The sequence below is a fragment of the Suncus etruscus genome, chromosome 6, assembly GCF_024139225.1.
Source record: "Suncus etruscus isolate mSunEtr1 chromosome 6, mSunEtr1.pri.cur, whole genome shotgun sequence".
Lineage (NCBI taxonomy): Eukaryota > Metazoa > Chordata > Mammalia > Eulipotyphla > Soricidae > Suncus > Suncus etruscus.
The window spans coordinates 96,924,213-96,937,202 of record NC_064853.1 but is presented as its reverse complement, the minus strand read 5'-3'; positions in this window follow the sequence as shown (position 1 = coordinate 96,937,202).

Below are 12,990 nucleotides of genomic sequence, written 5' to 3'. Positions count from 1 at the left end.
ATTCTAGATGAGGCGTTGGTTCCTATTAGCCAGAATTTTGTTGAAGATCTTTGCATCTGTATTCATTAGGGATATTGGTTTGTAGTTTTCTTTTCTTCCCAGCATCTCTATTAGATTTTGGTATCCGAGTGATATTAGCTTCATAAAGACTATTTGGGAGTGTTCCTATTTTTTCAATCTTCTGAAAGAGTCTGAAATGGATTGGTAGTAGTTCCTCTTAACAGGTTTGAAAGAATTTATTAGTGAATCCATCTGGGCCTGGGATTTTGTTTTTGGAAAGACTTTTGATTACATTTTAATTTCCTGAATAGTGACAGGGCTCTTTAGATATGCTTAGATATGTTTAGATATGCTACATCATCCTGATTCAATGGTGGAAGGTTATAAGAGTCCAAGAATTTATCCATTTCTTCCATATTCTCATGTTTCATGGCATAGAATTTCTCAAAGTAGTCTCTGATTATTCTTTAAATCTCCATATTATTTTTTTATTTTTATTTCTCCCTTTTTATTTCTAATCCAATTTTTAAGTTTCTCTCTGTGAGTTTTGCCAGTGGCATATCGATCTTATTTATTTTTTCAAAGAATCCACTTCTACTTTCATTGATTTTTTTCCGATTGTTGTTTTAAATTCATTGATTTCTGATCTAAGTTTTGTTACTTCCCTCTGCTTACCAATTTTTAGTTTACTCTGTTGATCATTTTCTAATTTATAAGCTATAACTTTAAGCTATTTATTGAGGACCCTTCTTCCTTTCTGATGTGAACTTGCAGAGCTATAATTTTTCCTCTAGTACTGCTTTTACTGTGTCCCACAAATTCTGATAATTTGGGTCTTCATTAGCATTTGTTTCCAGGAATCTTTTGATTTCCTTTCTGACCCACTAGTTGTTCATTATTGAGCTGTTTAATTTCCAGGTTTTAAAGTTTTTCTTCTATCCCTTTTTAATTCCCTTCTAATTTTAGTGTATTGTGATCTGAGAAGGTAGTCTGTACAATTTCAATACTCTTGATTTTATGGAGGTATGTTTTATGAGCCAGCATGTGATATATCCTGGAGAATGACCCATGTGCATTGCAAAAGAATGTGTATCCAGTTTTCTGGGGATTGAGTGCCATATATGTATATACATACATACATACATATATACATATATATTAGGCCACTTTATTCCATTTCTCCTTTGAGAAACAATATATTCTTTTTGAGTTTCAGCCTGGTTGACTTATCAAGGAATGAGAAAGAAGTGTTGAGGTCTCCCACTATCATTGTGTTGCTATTGATGTCTTTTTTCATATTTTTTCAACTAGTATATTAAATATTTTGTTGCTCCCTCATTGGGTGCATAAGTGTTTAGGAGTGAGATTATTAGAAAATGTCCATCTCTGTCTTTTATAACTTTTCTAAGTCTAAAGTTTGTGTCATCTTACATTGATATGGCAACTCCAGCTTTTAAGGGAATTGTTTACTTGAATAATTGTTCTCCAAATTGTCAATTGTTGAGTGTTTTTTTTTTTATCAAGAATGGGTTTCTCTACACCTATTGATATTTTCATATGGTTTTTATTTTTCCTTTTGTTGATATGGTGTATTATGTTGGTTGATTTACATATGTTAAACCATCCTTACATTTCTGGAATGAAACCTACATAGTCATAGTGTATGATATTCTAGATGAGGCGTTGGTTCCTATTAGCCAGAATTTTTTTTAATTTGATTTTTTAAGTCTATGTTTCTTCTGGCGATTCAGAGTGTTTCTTGTAGGCAGCAGAATGTTGGGTTCAGCTTTTTGATCCATTTTGCCACTCTGTGTCTCTTAACAGGTGCATTAAGTCCATTGATGTTGAAAGAGATAATTTGTCATGAGATTTAGTGTCATTTTTATGTAGGAGTTTGGTGTGTCTGTTGGTCTGCTTTTCTTAAAGTAAACATTTCAGTTTTTCTTTTAGGACTGGTTTTGATTTTGTAAAGGTTATGAGCTGTAGTTTATTTGTGAAGCTATGTATACTTCCTTCAAACCTGAATGTGAGTCTGGCTGGGTGCAGTATTCTTGTCAAAGCATTAATTTCCTTGAGTTTCCAAAACTATATCCCACCACTATATCCCACCACTGCCTTATGACCTTGAAGGTTTCTTGTGACAGATATGCTGTAAATCTTAAGGATGCTCCTTTGAATGTAATTTCTCTTTTTTATCTTGCTGTTTCAGTATTTCATTCCAATCTATGGGATTGTTCATTGTGACTAGTATGTGTCTTTGGGTGTTCCTACGAAGGATGGAGCCAGAGAAGCACGTCACTTCACCCTTAAGACATGCAGGATTTGGTTGCATGCAGTATTTAGCTCTGGGAGTTACTCTGCAATTATGTCCTTGGCTGTTGATTCTTCCTGGGAATTTACTTCCTGGGTCTCTGGAACACCAATGATTCTTATGTTTTATTCTGTTGAGTTTATCAAAAATTTCTCTTTTTTTTTTTTTGAGGATTTTTCCATTGCCTGATCATTTGCTTTAAGGATCTTTTCCAATCCTTTTTTTGTATGGAGTTGTTATGCATCTCATCTTCCAGCTCACTGATTATGTTTTCAACTGCTGTCACTCTGTTACAGAGGGATTTCAGTGAAGTTTTCATTACATCTACTGAGCTTTTCAGTCCTGTTATTTCAGTTTGGAGTTTTCTGATTTCTAACTTCATATCCTTTTGATTCTTATTTGTGGTTCATTCATCTTGATCCATGCTTTCTTTGAGTTCTATGAACATCCTCCATGTTTCCTCTCTGAACTCCTTATCTGAGAGGCTAAATAGGTGGTTGGCACTTTTTGGCTCATCAGAGCTGCCATCTTCTTTTTCTGTGTATGATGTTGGTCTGTGTTGTTTCCCCATAGTCATGCTTTTAGTATGGTGCATTCTACGTGTTGTGCAGGGGTTCATCAGGTAGAAGATGTGTGCAGCTGTGAAGTGAAGTGAAATGGGACGTTCCTCTCGCCCCACCCTTCGTATGTGGATACAACCTAACTCTGCTTATGTATCTGAGCTGTTATGGTTGGGGTGGTTAGCCACAAAATGAAGCTGATCAGGGCAGGAGCTGAGAAAAATCCATTTAAAATGTCTCCTGAGTCGCAAACCAGTATTTAAAATGTAAAGATGGAAAGAGAAAGCAAAAGAAGAAAAATCTCTGCCATAAAGTAAGCCAGAGGGGCAGGGGACTTTGGGAAGCAAACTGGGGGTATTGGTTGTAGAAAATGTGCACTGGTAGTGGATGGACATTGGACATTGTATAACTAAAACTCAATCATAAACAACTTTGTAACTATCTCAAGGGGATTCAAAATCTAAAATAATGGGGTCTGTGCAGGAAACAAAGTGGGACTAGGAGAAATCCACATCCTTCAACCTGACCTCTATCTCTACCACACACACTCCAGACTTTCACTCACTTCAGATAAGAATATTTACTTATACATAACATATACATAGACATAAGAACACACATATACTTGTATCTGTGCACATATACTGTGATAGACCCAAACATGTATCTGCTGGTATATCCCACATATTCAGACTCATAAAAACATATGGATATACAAAGACACATGCCCATATACTAACATAGACCCAGACATCATTCATCAAACACATACAAGACTCATACAAGCACATATTAAACATATAGACATATATACAAAGACACATAGATATGCACAGAGTATTTTAAATGCAAGCACTAATGTGTACACATACATGCACACTCAGGCTTGCATAGACATACTCACGTTCATTATCTCTGTTCCATTCCTATCAAGTTGGGACCCATGAAGTCTACTTGCCTTCATGTCAGGAAGGGTGGGGAGTATGAAGGTGGGAGAGTGGGAGAAGGTGTCAGGAACATTTCAAATGTATGTCAGGAAACAAGAAAAAAGGAAGGAAGGGAAGGAAGGAAGAAAGAAAGGAAAGGAGAAAGGAAGGAGGGAGGGATAAAAGAAAGGAAGGAAGGAAAGGAGGAAGGAAGGAAGGAAGGAAGGAAGGAAGGAAGGAAGGAAGGAAGGAAGGAAGGAAGGAAGGAGGGAGGGAGGGAGGGAGGGTAAGGAGGGAGGGAGGGAGAAAGGGGAAAAGGGAGGAAGGAAAGAATGAAGGAAGAAGGAGGGAGGGAGGAAGAAAAGGAGGAAGGAAGTGAGGAAGGAATGGAGAGGGAAGAAGGAATGGAAGAAGGGAAAGATGAAGGAAGGAAGGAAAGAAGGAAGGAAGGAAGGAAGGAAGGAAGGAAGGAAGGGAGAAAGGAAGGTAGAAAGGAATGGAGGGAGGAGGAAAAGAGGGATGGAGGAAGGAAGGGAAGGGTAAAGGAAGGGAGGGAGGGACAGAGATGAAGGAAGGAAGGGAGGGATGGATGGAGAGAGATGGAGGGAGGAAGGGAGAGAGGGAGAGATCGAGAGAGGAAGGGAAGGAGGATGGAGAGAGGGAGGGAAGAAGGGAGGAATGGAGAGCAGAGCTGCTATGTGGGGTGACATGAAGCATGGCCCTATCCCCAGCCATTTCTAATTGTCCAATGAGATAATTTATGTTGGAATCAAAGGGTTTCTTAGGTAGTGGGTAGCTGTGTAGAAGTTCTCAGGATAGTGAGTTCTTTTTCAGGCAGATAGTTAACTGGAATGCAAGGCGAATGCAATTTGAGAGAAGTCCAGAGACCTGAGTGGCTGTGAGCTGAGCTGGGCTTGGGTTTTGCATCTTGCAGAGTGAGTCTATGTGTAGCTTAATTTCCATCCTACAAATTCATGAGGAGCCACAGTTTCTACTACTTTTCCTTTAGGAAAAATAATCCATTAGCCCATAAATAATGTGTTCTATATAAAACTGTGGCTATTGTAGGGTTTCTTTTTTTTGATTTTTTTTCCTTTTAAGAAAATCAAAATAAAGGGCATCTTTCATCTTTATTGCTTCTCTTCACTGTCCACTTTCACTCACTCTCAAGGCAGGAGGTCTTGAGCCTTTCCTAAGATAGTGGGATTCAGTAAGAACTGAAAGAGGGGGCCTAGAGATAGTATTACAGTTAGGCACAAGCCTAGCACATAACTGACCTACTTACAATTCCCAGCACCCTTTAATTCCTGATGCCCCAGAGTATCACTGGGTATAGTCTGGAAGTCCATAACATCTCCCAGGGTGTCCAGGTACCACTGAAACAACAGAACCTGAGCAGCGCCACATCTTCAGGAAGTTTCATGGAACCATCAGCCAGGTTGGGCATTTCTGTTCTTCCAAACAGAGCTTGGAATAGGCTGGTGGATCTTGACATGGAACCAGGGATATAGCTCTGTTGCTAGAAGTACATACCTTGCATGCTCAGGGATTTGAAATAGACCCCTAAGCAAGTATGGCATTCAGAGCACTCTCCAGGTTTGCCAATATGGGCCCCAGCATGTCTAGGTCTAAGCAGTACTGCATCTACAGGCTGAAGCAATAAATTGTGCCATCACATTGGCTGAGTATCACAGAAATGGTCCCTGGGGCCCCCTGAGTACTGCTTAAAAGATACCTCCTACCCCCCAAAAAATAATCTAGTGGGTCATAAAAAAAGTAGATAGCTTAAGAAACTTACCTTATGTGTGGCCAACATGAGTTTTATCCCTGGAACCAAAATTAATCACTGTCCAGAGCACAGACAAGGAATAAGCCCTCAAAGCTCAGGGAGTGGCCCAAAAACAAAAATACAAAAAGAATCTGAACTTAGCTGGAGAGAAGCACACAGAGACAGCCTTTTTCACAAGGCTCAGTGGCACCCAGAAACCCCTCATCCGGTCCATTCCCCTGACTGTGGCTCCCACAGATGAAAGTGCTTGGCTCCAACCTTCTTGATTTAGCACTGAGACCACCTCTCTGTCAGGACTGTAGCCCACAGTGTCACCCTCTCCACCATACAGACCTTCCAGTTCTCTGGAGACCTGGAGAGGCAGGAGCAAGCACAACATGCAGGCCATAAAGCACATGAGTCTGGGTGCCACCGATAAATGGCATCACTACCTCATCCCCCTGTAGCCTCCCAGCATGAGAAGTTGCTACAGTTGAGGCCAAAGACAAACAGTAAAGAGCTCCAGAGAACCAAGTATCAACCTGTGGAGAGACCAAATGTCTCTGATATTTTACAAGACCCTCAAACTTGACAAGGTCAAAAGTGCCCATTATGATCCCACTGCCCTGCCAGTCCCCAGTCTCTGGCATGTAGCCATGAGAAAGGGTTGCCTAGGCAATGCTTGACCACTTGGCCTCTTGAGATAACTAATTTAATTAAAGTGCAAATCTTTTAGAACACACTTTAAGCAAAAGAGAGCCATGTCATGACCGAAGGTCCCTTTGTTTAGTTCCTGCCAATAAATTCCATATCCAGGGTCCCTGGGTCACAGCTTGCAGCCACTTGGCTTGTTCCTCACACCTAGACCTTCCCACATAAAGGGAAAAGCTGTGCCTATGCAAAAATGTTGCAGTCTCCTTTAATTTTAGTCATCCATTATTCCCTTAGTAAGCTCACTTTCCCTTGGGGTGTATTACCTTATTTTACCACTTATTTTTGCATTTTTCTATTAAGTCAAATCAGGGGAGATATGGGATTAATTGGATTGTGGGATTGATTTTATCCCACCCCACTCAGTATATGCCTTGTCACTATTGGTTGGAAACATTGTTGAATGTAGCACCTTGAATTGGTGTTGAGACCACTTTGTCCCATCTCCAGATGTGTTCTCTTCTTTCAGAATAAATACTTGGATTTTGAGGAAAATCCTTTCTCGCATTTCCAGACCTCCACGAAGCTTGCTTCTTCTTAGGAGTAAAGGGCTTGGAGGTGGGACCAAGTGGTCTAAACACCAATCCAAGGTGCTATATTCAAAGATGTTTCCAACCATTGAGTAACAAGACATATACTGAGCAGGGTGGGATCAGATCAATCCCACAATTTCATTAATACTACAGTATACCTTTTATAATCAGGGAAAAATGTTGACAAAATTTCAAAGCAATTTTGATAGATAGACTTTGAGAACATTGGTGGGGGGAGGTTGATACACTGGTAGAGTTATTGGTCCTGAAACATTTTATGTCTAAAACTTAACTTTACAAATCATAATGCTTTGAATAAAAATATGTAATTAAAAAATGTGCCTCCGCTTTATTTTCAGTAGTACAAACTACAATCTCAAAAAAGAAAAGAGATAGGGAGAGAGTCAGAAAGAGAAAGAGAGAGAAAGAAAGAAAGAAAGAAAGAAAGAAAGAAAGAAAGAAAGAAAGAAAGAAAGAAAGAAAGAAAGAAAGAAAGAAAGAAAGAAAGAAAGAAGAAAGAAAGAAAGAAGAAAGAAAGAAGAAAAGAGAGATAAAGAAAGAAGAAAAGAGAGAAAGAAAGAAGAGAGAGAAAGAAAGAAAGAAAGAAAGAAGAAAAGAGAGAGAAAGAAAAAGAAAGAAAGAAGAAAAGAGAGAAAGAAGAAAGAAGAAAAGAGAAAGAAGAAAGAAAAAGAAAAAGAAGAATGAATGAAAGAAAGAAAGAAGGAAGGAAGGAAGGAAAGAAAGAGAGAGAAAGAAAGAGAGAAAGAAAGAGAGATAAAGAAAGAAAAGAGAGAAAGAAAGAATGAAAGAACAAAAGAAAGAAAGAAAGAAAAAGAAAAAAGAAATAAAGAAGAAAAGAGAGAGAAGAAAGAAAAAGAAAAAGAAGAATGAAAGAAAGAAAGAAAGAAAAAGAAAGAAAGAAAGAAGGAAGGAAGGAAGGAAAGAAAGAAAGGAAGGAGAGAAAGAAAGAGAAAGAGAGAAAGAAAGAGAGAGAAAGAAAGAATGAAAGAAAGAAAGAAGAAAGAAAGAAAGAAAGAAAGAGAGGGAAAGAAGAAAGAAAGAAAGAAAGAAAGAAAGAAAGAAAGAAAGAAAGAAAGAAAGAAAGAAAGAAAGAAAGAAAGAAAGAAAGAAAGAAAGAAAGAAAGAAAGAAAGAAAGAAGAAAGAAAGAAAGAAAGAAAGAAAGAAAGAAAGAAAGAAAGAGAAGAGAAGAGAGAAGAAAGAAAGAGAGAGAGAGAGAGAGAGAGAGAGAGAAAGAAAGAAAGAAAGAAAGAAAGAAAGAAAGAAGAAAGAAAGAAAGAAAGAAAGAAAGAAAGAAAGAAAGAAAGAAAGAAAGAAAGAAAGAAAGAAAGAAAGAAGAAAGAGATGAAGAAAAAGAGAATAAAGTAAAATGCCTTCCTCAGAAGCAAGAGGAGGAATGTGTGGGTAAGAGGGAAGAGGGCACCAGGGAGGATAAGAGGGAAACTCTTGACATTGATGGCAAGAAATGTACACTGATAAAGGTTGTTGTATATTTTATGACTGTAACTCAATCCTAAGCAACTTTTCTGTGAGTAAAATACTGTAGTATGAAAAAAGGAGAAACCTGGTAGATGGGAAGGAAACTGGGGACACTGGTAGAGGGAAGTTGACACTGGACCACTGTATACCTAAAACTCAACTATGAATAACTTTGTAAAACATGGTGCCTTAATTAAAAAAATTAATAATAATAATAATTTAAAAATAAGTTTGAAAAGAAAAACATTAAAACATTTTAAAACTTAAATTGTTTTAAAAGTTATTAATAACTTTTTAGTTTATTTCACCGTTATTGAATAAAAATTAAGAATAACTAAAAATAATATTTTTAAACCTGTGGTTATAATTTAATTGGAAATTTAAGTAATAATATTCACTAATTTTAAATACTACAAAATAATTAAAATTAATGAAAGTAGTGTTTAGAATGTTGTCAGAAGAAACTGATGTAAAAAGGTGTCTTCTACTGATTAGGGTTGAAGGTGAGAAAAGAAGCTGCTAATTTGAAAGGAATTACAGCATTGTCTTGTAGAAAGAAACTCATTAATTTGACTTTTTTTTTGGTTGACTGGACTCCAATATTAAAAAATGGTGATATATAATTATGCATTCTTAAAAGAATCCCAAGGCACATTTACCAGTACTTGCTATAAGATAACAAAACCAGTCCAGGTAGTCAATACTCCATTCTTATGAAAGACAGGATGAACCATTGAAGCAGAGTTGACTGAATGTTAAGTAAGATTGTAGTGTGAGTCTCCTCTTCTTTCCCTGACCCTCCACAAGGTAGGAGAACTATTTGGAGATGTTGGGGACACTTTCAGAAAAGACGACTAGTAATTTTTTAACATAATTTTTATTTTGATCATAGTGGCTTACATATTGTTGACAAGACGACTAGTAATTTATCTCCAGCTAGAATATGAGTTGCATGAATTAAATCCCATGTCAATAGTTGTAGCAAAAGTTTCTATTATTTTTCCTTCCAATCATCCATCTTTGTGCATATATTCATTCATTCCTACCCTAATGATATTGGGTGTGATCACATGACCTCTTCAGCTCTTGGTGAACAGAGAATACTGTTCTAACCTGGACTTTACACTCAGTGCTGGAGCTGATGGTGCCTGAGGAGATAGATATTCATTTAAGCAGAAGGTTGAGAAATGCATTCATGTTTTGGTTTATAGCCTTGTATAGCAAGTATCTTCAGTGTAGAATTGTCTGGAAAATGATGTTGAGCCTGTTGTCTGGGCTCAAAAAAGACTGGTATGGAATCAACCAGAGTACAATTGTTACAGTGCAAATAACTAAAGTGCCTAGTTTGAGGGTTCATAGGGTTGAATTACTGTGAATGGTGAGTAAGAATCACAGGTCAACCACAGTTGTCTTTATTCACAACTCCTCACAAGTCAACAGCAATTTTTGCTCAGGCTAGGAATCCCAACAGCTCCTTTTTAGTAGCAACTTTTCTCCCACCAAAGCATCTTTCTCTACCAAGATTGCCATTGCCAAAACCATGAACTGTGCTATACTATACTATACCCACTCCTCTTGTCTCATTATTTGTGATATTAACAGGAGTGTGAAAACCCATCCCTCTGATTGGTCAAACACAAAATAGTTAATACAACTGCCTACATAATGAACTAATTAGGTAACTCTGATAAAGAGCATCAAATTAACTCTTACGTGCACCACCCAGATGGCACCTGTCTCTGCCACTTCTGCTTCAACACAATCAGCTATAAGGACCAATTAGAACCATCACCTGAGGAACTGAGCTGCTCAGATCAAGCCAACTTTTCTCAGTGGAATAGCAGCACTTAGCTGTGGTAACAAATGCTTATTGTTCCATGTGACCAGGTAGGGCAGTCCAAGGAGGGGCTGTTATGCTAATCAACACAATGCCAAGAGCTCTTCACACATCTGGATTCCCAATGGGAATCTGGATCCCAGATTACTCTGAGAATCTGTGACATAGGAAGCCTCAGACTTAAGTTGGACTCTTGACTAGCAAATATTGAAGGTAGAACCTGGGAAAGCTTCCCTAATGGGGGACAGTGAGAAACAGGCTGGAGCTAGGCAAGGTGCAGGTCTTTCATAGGAAAGGGCAAGAGTGTCCATGATCAGAGAAGTTAGCTAACTTGAGTCATCATGATAAATTCTTACTCAAACGTTCTTGCGAGTGGGGAAATCTATCAAGTGGACACTTGAGAATCCTTATGGGGCAAAAGCTAGAAGCAAAGTATATGAATAGACAGCAAGATATAGTGACCATTATCACTAGATCTTTCACTGCAGGTTTCTTTTAAGAAACAAGAAATATTAACATTGCATTTATGTTTAACTTGATTTCTTGAGACCTGACAAAAGAATCCTTATAACTGAGAAATAATTAAAAAAGTTCTGTGAAATGACAGGAAACACTGGAAGAGAATGGTGGCACCTTAAGTCATCCAATAAAATGGTTAAGTCTTTGTATAAATTATAAGCATATAAACATATGCACTCATGCCTCTATATACTATGTGCATATATGTAGATATGTGCATATATGTAGATAATTATATTGCTACATATGTGAAGCACTCAAATAGAGAAACTTCTATTTCGAAAAATCAGTGGCTGGTGGCTGGGAGCAGGGTTTGTTGACATGCAGCAAACCTGCAAGAGCTCCCAGGCCCAACCCTTTTCTCTCCATTCCCTTTGCTCTGACAATATGGTTCCTTCCTCAGCAAACTTCCCTTCTAATATTAAGCCTAGGGCAATGAGATATTTTTATAGATTTTTATTTAGTATTCCCCTGAGAATTACCACTTGCTTTTATAGAGTATTGTCAAGTAGCAAAAGCAAACAAAAACATTCTAATTGTTCAAGCAATTTAACTCATTTTATTTCATATACTAAAAGGAATGAGAACCCTTCAGGTCAGAGACTTGGATCCCAGAGTCAGAATCTAGAGAGTCATATCTGATCAGAGTCCATGTGACTTTTTTTTTGTTTTTGGGCCATACCCCGTGTTGCTCAGGGGTTACTCCTGGCTGTCTGCTCAGAAATAGCTCCTGGCAGGCACGGGGGACCATATGGGACACCAGGATTTGAACCAACCACCTTTGGTCCTGGATCGGCTGCTTGCAAGGCAAACGCCGCTGTGCTATCTCTCCGGGTCCTTTTTTTTTTTTTTTTTTTTTGGTTTTTGCCATTTGACCTTTATTTTTTATTTATTTTTTTTTACTTTCTTTTTTTTTATTTAAACACCTTGATTACATACATGATTGTGTTTGGGTTTCAGTCATGTAAAGAACACCACCCATCACCAGTGCAACATTCCCATCACCAATGTCCCAAGTCTCCCTCCTCCCCACCCGACCCCCACCTGTACTCTTAACAGGCTCTCCATTTCCCTCATACATTCTCATTATTAGGAAAGTTCAAAATGTAGTTTTTTCTCTAACTAAACTCATCACTCTTTGTGGTGAGCTTCCTGTGGTGAGCTGGAACTTCCAGCTCTTTTCTCTTTTGTGTCTGAAAATTATTATTGCAAGAATGTCTTTCATTTTTCTTAAAACCCATAGATGAGTGAGACCATTCTGCGTTTTTCTCTCTCTCTCTGACTTATTTCACTCAGCATAATAGATTCTGTGTACATCCATGTATAGGAAAATTTCATGACTTCATCTCTCCTGACAGCTGCATAATATTCCATTGTGTATATGTACCACAGTTTCTTTAGCCATTCATCTGTTGAAGGGCATCTTGGTTGTTTCCAGAGTCTTGCTATGGTAAATAGTGCTGCAATGAATATAGGTGTAAGGAAGGGGTTTTTGTACTGTATTTTTGTGTTCCTAGGGTATATTCCTAGGAGTGGTATAGCTGGATCATATGGGAGCTCGATTTCCAGTTTTTGGAGGAATCTCCATATCGCTTTCCATAAAGGTTGAACTAGCCATTTGACCTTTAACCCTTCTGCTCTCTTGAAGATTCTCTACCAGAGCTGCCCTCAACATCATTAGTGCTGGCATGGCTGGGTGGTACACAGACCTTGGACAAAGCTGAGATTCGAAGCATGTGTGTTCTAGTCTCTCCTCTCCTGTCTAACAGTTCTATGAGGCCAAGTGAAGTGTTTAATTACCATCAACTTCCACTTCCTTAAAAAGTGTCATGCCTTACCCACTATAGCTTTTGTGCTTGGGTTATCTGGTGCTGCATGGCATTGCTCTGTAGCCACAGAATTAATTGTCTGAAGGAAGCCATCTCTGGTCATGACTCTCAGCCTGAAGGTTGGGGAAGGTACCAGCTGAATAGGTTGGCATTTTGCTGTTGTTTTATTGTTGTTCTCTCTCTTTCTCTCTCTTTTTCATACACACAGAGCAAAAATTTAGTTTGATTTATTCTACTGCGTAGAATAAATGGCCTCAATGTAGCATCAATCCCAGCTAGATTAATGATGAAGAAATCAACTTTATCCCATAATGGATGCATGATAATATTACAGCAGATTTAACATCAGGCATCTGAGAATGACATATAACAATAGCACCCTGATCAAAGTCTTCAACATTACAGTTCATGTAGGTGCATCTCTGCTGGGTGAGTCTTCAGTATAATATTCAACAGCAACATCAAATTCAAAATCCAAGACAGCAACTTCCAAACACT